At 41.5% G+C, this 18,514-nt stretch overlaps 1 protein-coding gene across 10 annotated transcripts in view; it reads right to left on the bottom strand.

Annotated features, from left to right (window-relative positions):
• ST6GALNAC3 (ST6 N-acetylgalactosaminide alpha-2,6-sialyltransferase 3) overlaps positions 1–18,514 on the bottom strand; it is a 514,884-nt gene that overhangs the window by 312,557 nt on the left and 183,813 nt on the right. The window contains exon 2 of one of the 10 annotated variants that reach the window (XM_087866012.1): positions 5,999–6,187. The exons of the other annotated variants lie outside the window; for them this stretch is intronic. The gene's annotated coding sequence lies outside the window, so the exon portion shown is untranslated. The remainder of the gene's footprint in view (positions 1–5,998; positions 6,188–18,514) is intronic. 10 annotated transcript variants of the gene reach the window in all.

The following is an 18,514-nucleotide window of genomic DNA, read 5'->3' as shown; positions in this document are numbered from 1 at the left end:
ACTTCCCATGAGATGAGGCACCAACAACTGCTCATTTTCAATGTTGCTGTCAGAATATTAAGTTCCCGAGAAGGTTCACTACTCATTACTGGTTCCGGCAATGTTTTATGACAGGCTACAATGAATACAAATCCCAAGAATTATCTCGGGGGCTTCTCAAAATAGTACTGTAAGATTTCCTCAGTGAGGCTGCTAAGTCGTGTGGCTATAAATCTCCCCCAATAACACTGCTTATTCAATTTAAGGCTGCAAGCCTAGAGAGATTAATGAGATAAGTTGTCCACTAGTCAAGGGAAGAACACAAGATCTATCCTATCTTATTTCATCTTCTGGTTTAATCATTATAAGTGTTATATAATGTGACATTCACACATTATTGAAGACATTCAAGGAACAAATTGCATATCACTAATCAGTGGATCATTTCTCATTTTCATTTCTTGCAGGCTCTAAAATTAATGATACCCTCCCTTTTCTATTAAATTTCCCTTTTTAAGTTATATTAAATAAGAAACTGAACATGGGAACAATAAGCATTTCTTTTCTGTTTTGTTTTGTTTTTTTGTTCTTTTGCAATTTCGGTGCTTTTCCCCAAGCTAATGAACCCCAGCAGTGTTAGAAAAAGGCTTAAGAGCAGCAACCTATTTTGTTTCGGTTCGTTACATCTCTGACAAGCAACTTGCTCCTTCAGGATCCAAAATGCTCTTTTCCCACTTGATTCTTTCATGTGTGTTATTCTCCTCTTAACTTAGTGGTTGCAACACACTTGGATGCTATTTCCAGTCTGCTAATTGGGTCCAGGGGAGTGTCTGGACGGACTGTGGCAGCAAGGCCATGACGAACTTGCTGGGCTCCCTGCTCTCTCCCAGGATCTGCTCTGGCTGGAATCCCGTCTGTCAGGGCTGCCGGAGCGCCCCCTGGTCTGGGACAGCTGATGGATGTGGGCAGTCTGGTCCCTGGCATCACAGCCTTGATCAGCTGGGGAAGAAGGGGCTGGTCCAACCATCCTGATCTGCAGCCCCAACAATGTACTGGGGATTTTAATTAAAAAACCCTTTCAATATGCCATTGTGAAACAGTGAAGAAGCCTCATCAGAAAGCAGCTCAGGGTTCTCCGAAACTTAAGCTTTTCATAGGCCCCAGGAACCCTTTTTATTTTAATGTATGATGGCCAATTAGAATATCCATCTCTTCCTGTGCTGCTCAAAACAAGCCAGTGTCCATAGGTTACTGTCCCCGCCCTCCTTAGTACCTTCTCCCTTCACAATTTAAGCGTTACTTCATCCTGACATATCTCAGTCGGAGCTTTCAAATTTCAGCCGTGGATGGAGAAATCTGTGCCTCTTTTGGCATGATGACTTGGTAATCAGGTCAGGCTGGCCATTCTATACAATCTCCTCCACCCCCATTTTATTCCCACAGAGCTGTCCACCTGCAGGAAACATGACGTAGTTGATCGATCAGCACAAGTGAGTAAAGAAGCAGCAACGTTTGGGGCAGCCCCCAGTGCTACCACTAGCAAAGAGGTCACCCACTGCACATGCTCCAGTCTGGGGGAATGTGAGGCAGCTGTGGAATGGAAGGGGAAGAAAACTCATCACACTTGAATTTGGAACAAAAATACCTAGGGCCACCTGCGTGGCTCAGTTGGTTAAGTGTCTGCCTTCGGCTCAGATCGAGTCCTGCATCGGGCTCCTTGCTCAGCAGGGAGCCTGCTTCTCCCTCTGCCTTCCACTCTCCCTGCTTGGGCATGCTCTCTCTGACAAATAAATAAATAAAATCCTTAAGAAAAAAGAAAAGACCTGGGTTCTGGTCCTAGACCTGCTACTTACTGACTGTGTCACTTCTCTGGGCCTCAGTTTCCTATGCTATAAGATTATATCAGCTTAAAGAGCAGCTATAGAAATACACCCAGATACCTAAAGAGGCGGCATTCCTAGCTGTGGTAACAGAAAAATATGGAAATAACATAAATATCTACCAGAAGGAGAAATGGATAAGTAAATAATGGTATATTCCTCCCACGGGCACACAGCAGTTTAACAGAATGAGATCAGCATGTTTTATTAGGGAATGATCTCCAAGACATGTCACGAGTTACAAAAAAAAAAAGCTGGTGGTAGAAATTATACATAGTATAGGGGCGCCTGGGTGGCACAGTGGTTAAGCGTCTGCCTTCAGCTCAGGGCGTGATCCTGGCGTTATGGGATCGAGCCCCACGTCAGGCTCCTCCGCTATGAGCCTGCTTCTTCCTCTCCCACTCCCCCTGCTTGTGTTCCCTCTCTCGCTGGCTGTCTCTATCTGTCAAATAAATAAAATCTTAAAAAAAAAAAAAAAAGGAATTATACACAGTATATTATCATTAATGTAAAAAATGCAAAATAATATGTACTTTTAAAAATAGGTTTATCTGTAAGTGAAGAGAAAAAAAGTGTTGCATAAAAACTCATACTTAATAGTGGTTAACCCTGCGGAGGGGAGCAGGGAAGGACACCCAAAGGGAATTTTTATGCTTACATGTAATATGTCAATTTTCTTATAAAAAATATATTTCTTTCCTAAATGTGTAATTTAAAGTTATTTTTAAAGGAAGACAGTGCTTGTGAGATAATGTGTGTGAAACTACTCTGAAAAGAACAAAACCTGGCAGACGTGAGCTGTTATCATTTCCTCTGTCCAGCCCAAGCCACTCATACCCAGACCATTGGCCCCTTGGCCAAAGTGGGAAAAGCAACTCATTCCCTCCTCAGCTCTGTGCTCCCACCACCACTAGCTTCAAGAAAAGACCCTTTGGTTAGCTCACTCTGCAAATGACCAAGAAGTGACTTGAGACTGGGCCTTGGTAAATGGGCCTTGGTAAATGCCTGCTGATTGAATGCTCTGTTGATGAGTAGGCATCAAAGTACTTCTAAGCTTCCTTTTGGATTCCTTCTATCAGTGCTTCATTAGGTCTAACTTAGTAGAGTTGATTTAAGTCAGTGTTTCCCAAACACTTCTTTGGCACACACACACACACACACACACACACACACACACACTTCCCAAAAGGGCAGTATTTTCCCCAATCACGCCATTCATGAATTTTTGCCCTCTTCACAGTGCTGTCACCCCTGTTGAGAATGCATGATTGAAGCTGACAATTCTTCATTGTGTCCCAGGTACTGCTTAGAGCATCACCCCTGCACCGGATGAGAAATCTGAGGCACAGAGAGGTTAAGCATGTATCTGAGTTGAGTGTCCAAGCCGGGATCCCAACCCAGGCAGTGAGTTCCATCTATGTTCATGCTGCCCCCTAGAGAAAATGTGCCCCAAAATGCTAGAGAAAAATATCTTGCCGCAGAGAGAGAGATCAATGGAGTTTATCCTGAATGAAACTGTCACCTTTTCCTGTATTTGTAGCAAATAGAGGCTGAGATTAAAGGTAACACCCCAGAGTGTAAGTAACACAAGGTCCTGTAAACATAGGTTTCAAGAACACAAGTGGGAGAAAAAAACAAACCTGTTTTTATCGGAGTTTAAAAACGAGGTGAGAACATAACTGATTCCACAGGCCATACACAAAAATCAGATTTTTGCGCTCCCTACCATCATACACTGATGAGCAAAGTACAACATGTTTGTTTTCCTGCTCCCTGCAAGGGAAGCCGGGTCAGTTGGTATCGTTCTAACCTCATCATCCAAGACTCCAAAAACAGTGCTCTTCCTCCTGGCTCCGGCCATTGCCAGAGGTTTGCTCACATACCTCTGCACATGGAATGTCCTTTTCTCCAGGCATCCAAGTCCAACGCATTTTTGAGGGTCTACCTCAAATCCAATCTCCCCCCCATCCTCAGACAAGACCACCTCCTGCCCTTTCCTTGGAGATGCCCACCCACCAGCCAGATAGGATTTCTCTCTCACTTGAGCTTCCTAGGATTCACTGAGTGCGCCACTCTGCGGAGGCTCTTTGCGGTATGGGCGGACTTGAAATTTCGGCGTGCCACTCCCTCTGAAAGACCCTGAATCTTTGGTGAGAAGGACTCATTAGGACTTACACTTCTAGGTATTTCTCCAGGGCCCAGCAAATGGTAGGTGACGGATGGGTTGGCATGTTTGGGCGACTGGTGTCTGATGTGGTTTGCTGGTCAGAACGTGCCTATTCAAACATCTATATAAAGGCCTGGGGCAGGGAGGCATTGTTTTGGTCACTCTGAAAGCAAAAGTTGGACCACTAGACTTAAAAAAACATTATTATTGGATATAAGGTTGGTGAAAAGAAAATAATCCACATTTCAGCTCTGAGCTTCCACAGTAATTTTATACCATCCTTTCCCCCCCGAGCTTCTAGGCAACAGTCATAGCTTAGGTCCCCAGGCTAGAATGGTAGCAGCTAAACATCCTGGTAAAGAGAAGAGCTTGCCCCATCAGTCGAATAATGGATCAATATTCTCCCAATAGAGAGCTGGAGATGTCATTTCCTGTGCTACTTCTGCGGAGGGCAGTGGAGGTGGCCAATAAGAGTGTGGCTCCCAAGGCAGGCTGATTGCTAATCTCAGCTCCGCTGCTCACAAGCTGTGTGGCCTCAGATAAATTACTTAACGACTCTGTGCTTTTGGTTTCTTCATGCATAAAATGGGGTTACCAAATAACAGTATTCCTACTAAAAGGTTGTGGTAACGATTAAATGTGGCACACTTAGAAGACCATCGTGAGCTATGCTGCTGTTTGCAAAAGTGCAATCCCTTTTTTATTCTACTATAAAAGGTGCATATAATCAGGAAAGAGGAAACTAGCAGATGCTGTTTATGTCTGTATAATGTGGAAGAAGAACGAACTCACCCAATGGATAACTTTTAATAATGTTTAACCTCTCCGGGCATCATTGTGTACATTTCTCACGTGACAGTCATAAAGCAGGCTTGCTTTCATAATGCCTGTGATTTGGGCTCGAGATGATGGAGTCACTCTTTAATTAACCTGCTGCTACCAGATGATCCTAAATAAACTATTCATCTTCTAAATAGATGAGCTTCTCACACCTACTAAAATGAATCCAAAGTAATTGCTGTTAGCTTGGCGGGGGGCGGGGGGAGGCTTCAGCTTAATGTGACCACATAACTCCATTCTTGAGGGGATTTATGCACCATCCCACACCCTGATGCTGTCAACAAATGGCAGAAAAATAACCTACAACTGACGAAAACAAACTTATTAAATAACTTCAACTACCCTTAGTCTCTTAACTGAGAAAATTATCTCTAGAACAATGTTGGACAGAGGCTACGACTGAACTGACAACCAGACACACACTGGGATCATTTGTGCAAAATAAGAAATTACTTCACCTAAAAACACTTTCCACAACCAAGGACTTGTGAGCATTTTCTCCTCAAGGCTGGCACTGTCTTACAAAGAACCCACTGCCTACTGCTCCTTTCTGGCCCTGAAAGGTGGGAAGGCTGAGCTCATTTCTGGTTTAATAATTTCTCTTCCTCTCTCTCTCTTTGCCTCTCTCTCCCACCTCTTTGTTTCTTATTGATTTCTTCCTACAACCATCTCCGGCAAGATTAGAAGACCAGAATTCAAAACAGATTGAAGTATATACACTTTTTAGTGTAAATTATTTCATTTCACCGGGCTTTCTTTCTTGTAAGGCATTTTAAATGGTAGATATCTTACTGAATCTTTCATAAACAATCTCTAACCCTGTTTCCCAGAAACAATACAAGTGAAAAGGAACTGTGTGACTTTCATTTAGGTGACAAGGTCTTCATGTTCCAATTGTTCCAGCTTGTCCAATTTCTGCTTTCAGAGTGACCAAAATAATGCCTCCTTGCCCCCAACCTCTATATACATTTCTAATCAAGGCCACAGTCCCTAAGGCTCAGGCTAGAACACTTCCTGCCCCACCCAATCTCAATTTTGCAGTTTCCATCTGCTTCTGGCCATGAGGTCTGACGCTTTGTAACATGGACCATGGCACTTTCTGGAAGAGAAAGACCACTGTATTTCAACTCACCTGCAAAGAAGAATGTGGGCCCAAGGTCACGACCAGGGATTGACACAAACCTCCTTCCCAGGACTCTCATGTACCCAGGAGCATGGGGTAAAAAGGAAGTAGACTAGCCCACTCTTCTCTCTGCCTTGATTCTCCATGGCTGAGTACAAAGGGAGTGACTGGAGAGGCCTGTAACTCTTCAGAGTTCTCCTGGGTGACCGAAAAAAATCAGAATAAGGAGATGGATCCTCCCTTCTAGCAGAATGTTCCTTATGACATCTTTGTCTGTGTTTGTCTGCCTAGTTCAGTATGTCTATCCTGGCTCTCCACTGATCTCATTCTCCTTGCTTTTCCATATATATCAGGCCGTGTGTGTGTGTGTGTGTGTGTGTGTGTGTGTGTGTATCTGTCTGTCTGCCTGCCTCTCCCTCTGGGTAGGTGTCCTTCTTTATCCCCCTCTTTTTGTCTTTCTGTCCGTATCTTTCACTCTGCATGTGTCTTCCTGTCTTTCTCTCTCCGTTCTGACTCTGTCTGCCTTGGTGAGTGTCTGCTAGCCTGTTGGCCTCTCTCATGGTTGCTCAGCCTGGGCTGCATTAAACCTTTCATGGGGCCTAGACACTGTACCTTCATGGGCTCCTCCCTTCATTTTATATATAAATATAAAAACATATTTTATGGTTGCACTAGCAAGAGGCAAGTATAATCCAGGATGGATCCATTATTGTATATTCATTATTATTATATTCAGTTTTTCTTCTGATTCAAAAAAATAACTTAAGACATTTTAGTGGGCCCCTAAAATGACTGCGGGCCTCAGGCAGTCAGAGTATCTCTCTGTCCCTACACACACACACACACACACACACACACACACACACACACCCTACATCCTTCCAACTAGGGGACTGGCCTGCCTTCCCAGCCTAGAAAAAGTATAAGCTAGGTCATACAGTCTCCTTCTGCTCTAAGCTTTGGGGCTAATGTTATCTTGTTCCTGTATATTCTTTTACTTCTCATAGGTTAGGATGACAGCATTGGTCTTTTCCTTGTGCTAAGACCAAAATAAAGATAGAAATAAACCAAGTGTGTGCTCCTGCCCAACTTAGCTCTAGGTGAGGCTCAAGGAGCTCCCCAGGAAGCCAGGTCTGGTCCGCTAGACACCTGCCTTAGGGATGCAGCTGAAGCCCTGGGAAGGACTCAGATGCTCCTTTCTTTGTCTTGTTTCCTGCCTGTCTTAGCAGGAGTGCTGGCTGGGTGGAGGCAGCAGGATGTGCAGCCATCCAACTCCCTCGTATTAGCACCCCGTTGTGACAGGACTCACACCCACCATCCTCTGGATGCCTTGGCATCTCACACCGGAATTATCTGCTTGAAGGACTAACAAAACAATGACACATGGTAAGGGTCAGGAGCAATTAAATTTGATCACCTTGACCTATGAAGACTGAGAAACCTTACCTGAAAAACTTTAATAATCATGTGCCTTCAAACCTAACCATCATCCACACTCTATTCCCAAGACATAGTTTACAGGTTTGATATTTGGTTCTTCAACTTGTTTCTATAATAGTCCTAATTAAAAAGTCCCCCGTAAAATCCCTAAGCTTTTTGCTATCTCCCTGGGAAATAGAATAAAATGAAATTGATTTTCTTCTTTATCAGCAAAGCTTATAAATTGAAGGCACAAATCCCAGGAAGCCAGCACATTAAATTTATCTTAATGCTACTAATTGGACAAAAAAAAAAAAAAAATGCCCCTTTTTTGCTTGTTAAAGTTTTGAAAAACAACTAAATCCCACCTGTTTCAATCATACTTTTCTATTTCTTTTGGCCCCAGTATAATAGAAAATGGTCCAATGTGCTTTTTAAAAAAGATTTCTCTCTTTTGGAAGAATTATTTGACCATTTCTGGCCCCAAACTTTTTCTTTTTGTCAAGTTTTTGCTTACAATGATGTCCTCTTCCTATTTGCTTTTATTTGCTAATAGATTTCACTGTCTGATCCTTTGTGTTACCTATATGCATTTATCTTCTAGTTTCCTTCTGGTCTCAGAAACCTGTCAACAATTCACCTTATCTAAGACTAGAGGAAAAAATTAAAATTATAAATCTAATAATGGTAATACTTGAAAGCATAAATTTCTGTCCTTTCAATATCCTCTGCATATCTAACTCAGTTCTCTGGCATTTCCATTGGTTTGAACCAATCACAAAATTATCGTCTTCCACCAAGCAAGGACACAGAAAGGATGAATGACAAAGGGATCAGGTTCCTAATAACATATTCATGAAGGTTCCCTTTTGTATGGTCACATGGAGTCTATCTATAAGTTAGGCCCAACATGTGAGATTTCCAAACAATTTGAATCCCAACATCTGAAGAAAAAATGCCACCTCTTCTTTATTAGCCCCTATGATCACATTCAGAGAGGTTCACCTTGGAGAGCACAAACAAAAGAATTGCAGTGAAATCAACAAAGGTGGATGCCTGCATTTCTATTTCCTGACTCCTCCCCACCTCAGCATCCTGGAGGAAACTCAGAAATCATAGGAAAACCAGAGCTCCATTGCACAGGAAAAGAATCTGACTGTTGAAAGTGATAACAAGACATGCAAGGTTAACCCCAGCTTCCGGTAGAACAGCAAAGGGGGCAAGACGTGGAGAGGCACAGTAGTACCGACCAGGCCAGATCTTCTTTTTCTGTTTTATTTCAGGAGATATGGTAGGTCCTGGTCCCTTGTACCTTCCCCGATGTTAATGGCACAACGGACACTGAATGGACCTCATGTCACTATGCAGGCCTACGTAACACTTCAGCGAGGCTACCTCAGACTGCCTGAATGTGTTTAGCATAAAGCCTCTATTATAGCATACACAAATAGATTTTAAAAATTAAAATAAAAATTAGTATTAATTTGGCTGGCAATGTAGTACATCAAAACTCAAAGTGAGTTAAAAGAGAAAATGTTGTTTCTTCTTTTAAAGGAAAAAAACAGATTTTCAGTACTATGTAATATCAGCGAATAATTATATCATAGAAAAAGACAAGGGCACCTGGAGGGCACAGTACGTTAAGCGTCGACTCTTGGTTTCAGCTCAGGTCTGATATCAGGGTCGTGAGACTGAGCCCTGCATAGGGCTCCCTGCTCAGCACAGAGTCTGCTTGAGTTTCTCTCTCCCTCTGCCCCTCTCCCATCCTCATGCATGTGCACGGGCACGTGCTCTCTCTCTCTCTCTCTCAAATAAATAAATAAATCTTAAAAACAAACACAAAACAAAGCTGGTATCTTAGCTGGGGTGTCCTGGGGTGCTCCGGAGTACTATGGAAGCTCAAGGGTTACTGTGGGGGCAAAAGACAAATCCACGGAAGGAAGAGCCACTTCTATGGGTTTCACACAATGTGTCTTCCATAAGCTACTCTTGCAAGAATGACTCCAGTGCTTTAAAAAATTAGTTTGAAAACATAGAGAATTCCTCCAACTTAAGAAAAATCACAATAAAGGTTTTCCCTGAGAAATAGAAATTTGTGCCATTTAAAAGTATTTTTTCCAGGTGTCATTGCAGCATAATGCTAAAAACTGGAAATGAGCTAAATATCTGAAAATCAAGCATTGGCATATACTTTATAGAGTTTTAGGCAATATTAAAAATGATATTGCAGTTTTAAACATTTTGACACGGAAAAACGCTCATAATAAACTTAAAGGGTTTAAAACAGATAACAGAAGCTTAAGTATGGTAAAATCTCATTTTACAATGTTCGTGCATTTATCACCTATGAAGTTTTATATATATACACACACACACACACACACATATGTGTGTGTGTATATGTAAGCTATAAATGCACTTATACATAGGAATATATTTATGTATCCATAAATCTCTTGCCCCCTTTTCCCACCCTCCCTCCTAAAATCTGTCACAAAAGTTTATATAGCCAGTCTCCCAGAGTAGGAGAAAGGAAGAAAAGGAATTTAATAAATGAAGCCAAGACTCTTCAGCAGAAAGAAGAAAAGATGAGAAACACATATAACATCATTTTCGTCTCCTCACACAAGGCGATTATATTTTGTCACTAATCACTTCAGGTGACTTGAGGGCATGGATTCTGGAATCAAAAAGACTTAGAGATGTCCTAACTTTCCCATTTCCAGTCTCCATGCATCCTGCCTTCTCCATTAACCTTTTCCTACCTTTGCCATGACTGTCTGAAGGCATTTCTGCTTCTCTGCCGTCATCAGAGGAGCTAATACAGGTAAAGCGCACAGCACAGCACCTGACACCTCGTATGCACTCAATCTCTGGTCCCTTCTTCCCTTTCCTTACTGTCAGTTGTGCCTAAAAATGTGTGCGTGATCTTAAATCATAAGAAATCTAGGCCACGTGAATGAACATTTTCTTGCAAACTCCAAATACGCCACACAACTGTGTAGCAAAGTGAGGTTTGGGGTCTTCCCAAGGACCAAACATTTGAAAATGAGAACAAGATGCTGAATAAACCCAAACCACAGCCAGTTTGTAGTCATTCTTCTCTGGACCCGGCTCCAGAGCTGCGGCTAAACAGAAGGGCGCTGTCTGTTGGCCCGGTTTCACTTTCCAACACTTTTCCCAGTGGTCTTGGCCCCACTTGAATTCCCATCTGTGTGCCTCTGAGCACTGTGCGCGCTCTGTGCCGAGGGGGCGCGGGCTCACTGCTGGAGCAGCTGGCGCCGGCTCTCCCGGGGGCTCTGCGGACGGCTCTGTCTGGCCGGCTCCGTGGCTGAGAACGCGGCCCGGGCTGCAATCTGACGCTCCCTCAGACTGGAACCGAATGAGAACACGCTTTGCGAAATCCACTCACCCCTTTACTACATTAACACAGAAAATAAACTCACAATTAAGTGTGCTCTTACTTCATGTCGTTGTTGTTGTTTTCCTAAGGCCTCTAAGAAAAAATCTGCAGACTCAAGAGAAAAATCTATGTTGATTTCTAGACAACATCTCAGGGTAATGATCTCTTCAATTAAAATAATAAAAAACTTGCACTGAGGTGTCTTCACACAAATATCAGTTAGTGGCTTTGGGCAAGTTATTAAAACCTCTCTGGCTTCAGCTTCCTTATCTGTAAAAGTCTGTAATGATGGTGAGTACTCTAAGGGCTATTATGATATTAAAGAGTCAAGTTTATAAAACCCTTAGAACAGTGCATGGCACAAAGTAAGCATTAGATAAGTATCTGATCCATAGCTACACACATACATAGACACATCCCTACCTACGTACGTACTGCTGGGCCCAAGGAATAGACGTGGGTGGGGTGGGAGAAAGAAGGCAAGAATCAGAGAGCATCTACTCTTTGTTAGGTAATTTCATCTCTATGACCAAATGGGTATCATTGATCCCATTGTAAAGAAAAGAAAACAGGCTCAAATAGAATAAAGAGACTTCGCCAATTCTGCAAGGGACGGAGCTGGGATTTGAACAGAGATCGATCTGAATCCACATCTTTGTACCACACTGTGCACCTAATATTAACAATGATGATAACAGCTAGCAGTTCTTTCTTTCTCAATTCCATGCCTAGCATTTCACTAAATTCTTACAAGCATGCTTGGTGATAGTCCATAGAACCAGCCCGAGACCGCCTACAGTGCATCCAACTCAATCTTCTGTGTCCAGTGGCAGCAGCAAGGGAAATGCCAACACCAGATCATAGTCCTCACCCCTGACCCAAACAATTACAGAATTAGCTCCCAAAATGGCACACTAGGTATTCGTTCACTGAAATAAGAAATGTTGAAAGAACCACAGAAGAAACATAGTCCATGCACACCAACTGGAAAAGATGAAGTTAGTTTTAAGATGAAAACGAACATCGGAAAGCAGTAGCTTCTAATCTTTCCTTACTCCGTTAGCAACATACTCACATAAAAGGTAGAGCTATACAAGTGTTGAAATAAATATAAACAGGAGTTCTGACATTTTTTCCAACTTTCTACTTTGACATCACTGACTCAAATGGTAGTGTGGAGAAAGAGAGAGACAGAAGGGAGGAAAGAGGGAGAAATGCAGGGAGCAGGAGACTGAGGTGAGAGGAAGGAAGAGGAAGAGAAGTGGGGGCAGGTGGCGGGGGGAGGAACAGAAGAGAGAATGACAGATGAAAGAAGGAGAAGAAGAGAAGGGGTGAGGGAGAGGCAAGAAAGAGAGGGGAGACAGAAAAAATATTTATTGTGCATGTACTTTCTCAAAAAGCTGCCATGTTAGGAAAGCATTTAGAGCTCCTCTTGTTGGAAAACCCTTATCTCTACCCCGTGTCTGAAACTGCATGTATGAAGAGGATCTCTACTGAATTGTGCAAACTTTCTGCCCAGTTCTTCCTACTTCATCTGTGGATTCTGGAGACAGCCAGGTGAGGCTCCAGAGGTCAGCGTGCCCAGGGAGTGACAGTGATGGTCTGGCTCGAACAAGCAGGGGGACCTCCTGAGGCCATGGGCGCGGAGGACTCCGTTTCTGCGTTGGACAGCAGCTGGCAGGCACTACACCGGGCACTCTCAAGTGCTGTACTCACTCCACGACTGCCACTCCCTGCCTCTGACAAGCCATCAACAACACTAATCATCTCTTCCCCACAAAAAAGTCTTCCTTCCCATTCCTCCTGTAACAACATCCCCCGAAGCTCTGGAGGCCTGTTGGGACAGTGCAGGTTGATTGATAACAACTGTGTCTTCCAGCAGAAGATTCCACCCATGAGGATCCCAGATGGCGAGATGACTTGCGGTAATTTTCTCACTGAAGAACACTGGGCTCAGGCATCCAGGCCATAGTCAGCAGAGAATCCTTTCCAGCCCAATCCACAGAGGAGACTTTTTACAGCCATAAGCCTTTACTCGAGTTGTTATCGGAGTTTTCCATCACTGACTGTTTAAGGAAATATTAAAAGGCTCCACACAGACTTCTGCTTTACAATTTCAGTTCCCCAGCCTGGCTACGTGGACGCACACAGTCCAGGGGAAGCATGCTGGTGATGTCTGCTATCTGCTTCCTCGTGTGTGCAAAAATTCTTCCCGGGGGCCAGTCGGCCTCCTCAGTGAGCAACAGGGACAAGGAGCAGTATAAAGTGCTGTCCCACCTCTGCTGACTTGGGGGGGATGGGGGGAAGGTCATAAAATTGGGCTACGGAATGGATTATCCATTCTGGTCATTGCACTCAATGCTTAGAAAACTCTGAACATCCTTTTTGCCTGAGGGAAAGCACAGTACAATGAATAAAACCATTCTGGAGTGAAACTCTCCTCATTTTAAATCCTGGCTTTGCCATAAACACATTCACTGACTTTGAGCGAGTTACTTGACTTCTCTAAACCTTGGTTTCCTTGTCATTGAAACAGGAGAAATAACACCTACCTTGAAAGGTGGGGTTTAGTAAGATCCTGTAGATGTGGCAGGCGAATGTACTAAAATTATTTTTAAATTGTATCATTCTACTTTGGCTCTTTGTTCCTTCTCATTTCAAGCAAGTAGGCAAACTCTCATCCCTACCTCAGCGATTTGGGCTAATCAAAAAGTAGCAGTGAACAGGTATCAAAGGCCCTTCTTATGTAAAAACTAAAGTCCATTGGGGAAAAAAAAAAAGCCCAGCAATATTTCAAAAATGTGATGTTGAAAGATACCATTTATAATAGCACCTAAAGACAGGAAGACCTAAATTAGTAAAGATATGAATAGATAAAGCTACAGAAAGACTCAATCTTATAAAATTATGAAAATATCAATTCTCCCCCAAATCTATAATTGTAGTGTATTTCAATAAAAATACTGGAAATTTTCAAGCCCATTATAAAGTTTATGCAAAAGAACAAAGTGTCCAGCATGGCCAAGACACTACTGAAGAACAAGGTACAGGGGGTCGGGAGGTGGGAAGAGACCTGCTTAATCAGATTTAAAGCTAGTGACAGTGTGCTGCTGCCACAAAGACAGACAAACAGACAATAGCACACAATGGCGAGCCCAGAAATGAGTCCACACATATATGGAAAGTTGACAGGAGACAGAGATGCCACTGCAGATCATTGGGAAAAGATAAATGGTGCTGAGACAATAAATAGCCATTTCAATAAATAAATGGAATAGGATCTCTCTTTCAGGCGAGATCAATTAAAGATGTATGTGTGTGTTAGAGTGTGTATGCATGTGTGTGTGTGTGTATGTGTGTATAAAATGCAGTTGTAGTATGAAACAATTTTTATAAAGCATCAAACTATAAATCATAAGGACTACTTTGATAGATTTAATCATCTAATTTTTTTTAACTTACTAAAACACATTATTTTTTTAAATGAAAAACAGTGAAAATATAAATTGCAAACTGGGAGAAGATTCTGTAACGTAAATAACCGACACCGAATTAGTAAGCACAATATATAAGAACTTCTCTAAGTCAATTTAGAGGAGAAAAACAACCCAAAAGCAAAATAGGTAAAAGACATGAACAGATATTTCACAAAAGAGGAAATAAAAATACTAATAAACAAATAAAAATCTTTTCTACCTAATTTGTCAAAAAGTAAACTGAATCACAGTTTACACAGACCAAAGTGACAATTATTTAAACTACTGACAAAACCAAACATTGGGAAAGATGTGGAACAACAACATATCTTATATTCTGCTTGTATTGAAAAGAATTTCATCCTATTTTGGAAAATAACTTTCATTATCTAGTAATATTAAAAACTATGCATGATGGGGTACCTGGGTGGCTCAGTCAGTTAAGCATCCAACTCTTGATTCTGGCTCAGGACATGATTGATCTCAGGGTCGTGAGATTGAGTCCCATGTCTGGGCTCCACATTGGGCATGGTGCTACTTAAGATTCTCTCTCCCTCTCTCTCTGCCCTTACCCTACCCTCACGCACTCTCTCTCTGTCTTTAAAAAAAAAAAAAAAAGTGCATGATCTCAGTTAGCAATGTCATTCTCAAATATCTACGTACATGTGGCACTCCTTCCACGCAGGCACCAGGTCACACAAGAGATGTCTGGCAGCATTACTCATATGGTCTCAAACTGGAACCAACCAAAGGTCCAACAGTAGACAGATGAATGAACTGTGTTTAATTACACAATGAAATGCTGTATCGCAATGAAAACATCCATCAACATAGAGGAATCCCATAAATGACGTGGAATGAAAACAGCCAGTTGTAGAAGAATATACATAGATTATATCTTTCCTATAAAGTTCAAAATCATACAATGCTAATATACTGTTTGGGAATATAGAGAGAGAATAAAATTATATAGAAAAGCCAGATATTGATAAACACAAAGAAACCTTATCTCAGGCAGTGAATGTGGGAGGCACTGCAAGGGCCTCCAACGGAACTGATAGTACTCTAGCTCTTAAGCTGAGTGGTAGCTCTGTGGGTTTGCATTACATATATTATTCTTCAAATATCTTATATGTTACATACAGTTTTATATGTATAAAATATTTCAAAATAATTTTAATGAATTTGTGGGATCCAATGAAGACCAATAAGAAGTTAACAGAAGTTTGATAGGAGAGGAATTCTTTAAATTCTGAGAAGTTACCCCAAGCCAACTGTTTCTCTCTCCTTCTGGAAGATGTGGTATGCAAATAAAAAGTCTGGAATCGCTTTAGCTATTCCCCCCATCCTCCAAAAAGGAATAGCTCTTAGGATCAACCTCATCAGTCAACACAATATGGAAGAATCAAACCGGTACCACAGTGACACTGGTAAACTACTGAATCAAACCAGTCCTAAAACTTGCACTAGCAGTGGATAAGCTAGATAAAGAGGTTAGTAAATCCCCTTGTTGTTTAAAAAAAATAAATACTGGGGGCACCTTGGTGGCTCAACCAGTTAAGTGTCTGACTCTTGGTTTCAACTCAGATCATGATCTCAGGATCATGAGATCAAGCCCTGAGTTGGGCTCCGCGCTCAGCACAGAGTCTGCTTGAGATTCTCTCTCTCCCTCCCTCTCCCTTCCCCTCGGCCCCTCTCCCTGCTCATGCTCTCTCTCTCTCAAATAAATAAAAATCTTTGAAAAAAAATAAATACTGGAGGAGATAATTTTCTTAAATACTAAGAAAACTGTCAAGTAAAAAGAAAAGATCTATACCCACATCTCCAACCATGGAGACTCCAGTATTATCCAGGAAAGACCTGAGGGTGGTTCCTAGGCACTATCTGGGACCAGAGACAACTGGTCAAGTACAGACAAATGAGCAACGATCGAACTTTGGCACAGCACTAACTTTGGCACAGCCCCAACAAAGGTCAAGTTTAGACTTCCTGCCACCCAAGAGGGATGGAGCTTTAAAATCAGAATTTAACATTTCAAAAAATAAAATGTGCAATGTCTTGCATATTTCAGTTTATAGACCAAGATTCAACTCAGCTACACTGGCAAAGCTCCAACACAGAATTTCTCAAAGTAAGCTTTAGAAAACCCTACTCTCTCATGAAGAAAGGTTTCATGGTTATGCATGTTTAGGAAATGTATGCTACAACCTGTTCCTATTGATTCACAATGCACCTTAGAATATTAAAGCCCTCCAATGAATCTTCCCCTAAATGCATTTAAGCGATGAACTTTTCTAAAGGAACATCTATCACAAGCTGAGAAACTGTAATTGCTAAACACATTTTAGAAAACACTGTCCCCATAGAGCATAGGCGGCCAGCCTCTCTGTCTACAGGGACGCCATACTGTCATCCTCTCACTCCGCGTACAAAGAAGAACTCTAGGCTCCATTTATTGCCCCCTCAGAGAGTAACATTTTCCCACTTCCTAGTGAAGCAATGGCCTTCCGCCAGGTTTGAATTCACCACAAGATGAAGTTTGACATTCCCCAATTTTGAATGCTTCTGCTGTCATAGTAACAAACTGTTGGTGAAAGTCTCCACCAGTAACCATTAAATCACACGAGTTTGTCAAGAAAACAGTAAGAGAGCACTCTGGAAATGCATCCCCTTTCGACCCTCAGACCCTTAAAATGCCTATGTTTGCATTTACTCTTTCCTTTGGAGATTAGAAATCAGACAGAGAGGACTGGGAATAGCATCTTAAAAATAATATCAGAATAATATTAGAATTTAATAGGTTCTGAGTATAGAACTGCTGACATTCTTTTATTGATTGAAGAAGTTTGGGTCGTAGAAACAGCTTTAACTCATGTTCCACTCAAGGTTTTTGAATTGCTTACTAGTGGATTCCTGATGTGGAATGATGAGTAATGGGAGAAGAGGCTGATCAGAGGTAAGGTTGAGCAAAGTGAAATGCCTGAATTACTAGAAGTTGGGAGAGGTTGGGGGCAAGCTGGTGAGGACTGCTCATGTTTGCTCCAGCACGCTGTGTTGTTAAAAGAGTTACAGAGACAGATTCACAGCGGGATCCTCCAACCTCACTTTGCTTAGCAGGTGTGTTTTTAAAAGGCTGTGAGTAAATTAGAATCTTTATAAAAACTTTAAAAATTGAATATGAGTGGGAATAGGTTCAGAGTCTAGTACTGAGTTGGAGAATTAGGATAAAACTTGCTTAAAGAATACATAATATATATGCAGCCACAACTGCACACATACATAATCTAAGCATAGTTTGAAGGGGTTTTTCATTATTGAGAGAGGACAACCAGGTAAAATTCTCTCCGTCAATATGTTTTACAAAGATTAACAAGGAAAAATACTACAATATTAACTATGTCTTACTTTAGATGTTGTAATTATGGCTAGTCTTTTCCTCACTTTTAGTTTTATGTACACTCCAAAATTTCTGTGATAAATGGGACTCTCACTTCTGAGTCATATAACGTGTTCCCACTGAACAAAGAAGTAGTGACATGCCACTGGCTTTGGAAATGGTCAGAGATTTTTTTACAATAGCCCTTCATAGTATATAAAGCACAGGAGTGGTACAAGTACCATGTGCATGGGGAGGTAAACTTCCAGGAACATCATTCCATCAAATGAATATAACAAAATTTACTTACACATCTTGAATGGGTATTTAGATTGTTTCCAATTGTTCCGCATTTGTAAATCAGGCTATGATGTAAATCTTGGCTCAAATTTTAGCTTTTTCTTTTTTGAATAAAGTCTCAAAAGTAAGATTAATGGATATTAATATCCCAAAAATCTCAATGCATATTGGTTTCTAGATTGATATACCAGGAAACATTGATAAACCAAGAATGTACAAGAGGGTCTATCTTAATCTGTTATCTTTAAGTATTAAAGATTTTATTTAACCTTTGCCAATTTGAACAGAAAACATTGATAAACCAAGAATGTACAAGAGGGTCTATCTTAATCTGTTATCTTTAAGTATTAAGGATTTTATTTAACCTTTGCCAATTTGAACAGAAAATGGTGTCTTGGTCTAGTTTAGTTCTCATCTTCTTTGATTACTAGAGGGTTATACCTTTTCCTGTAAGTTTATTTGCCATTTCATTTCCTCTTTTGTGAATTGTGACTTCTTCCTCTCAACTTCATTATCCACTGATGTCTGGGTTTTTTTCCCCTAAAGACGTA

Source organism: Ursus americanus, chromosome 12 (assembly GCF_024610735.1).
Source record: "Ursus americanus isolate L20-20 chromosome 12, mUrsAme1.1.p, whole genome shotgun sequence".
Taxonomy (NCBI): domain Eukaryota; kingdom Metazoa; phylum Chordata; class Mammalia; order Carnivora; family Ursidae; genus Ursus; species Ursus americanus.
Note: the sequence above shows the minus strand (reverse complement) of the source record. Positions and strands in the feature narration are given on the sequence as shown.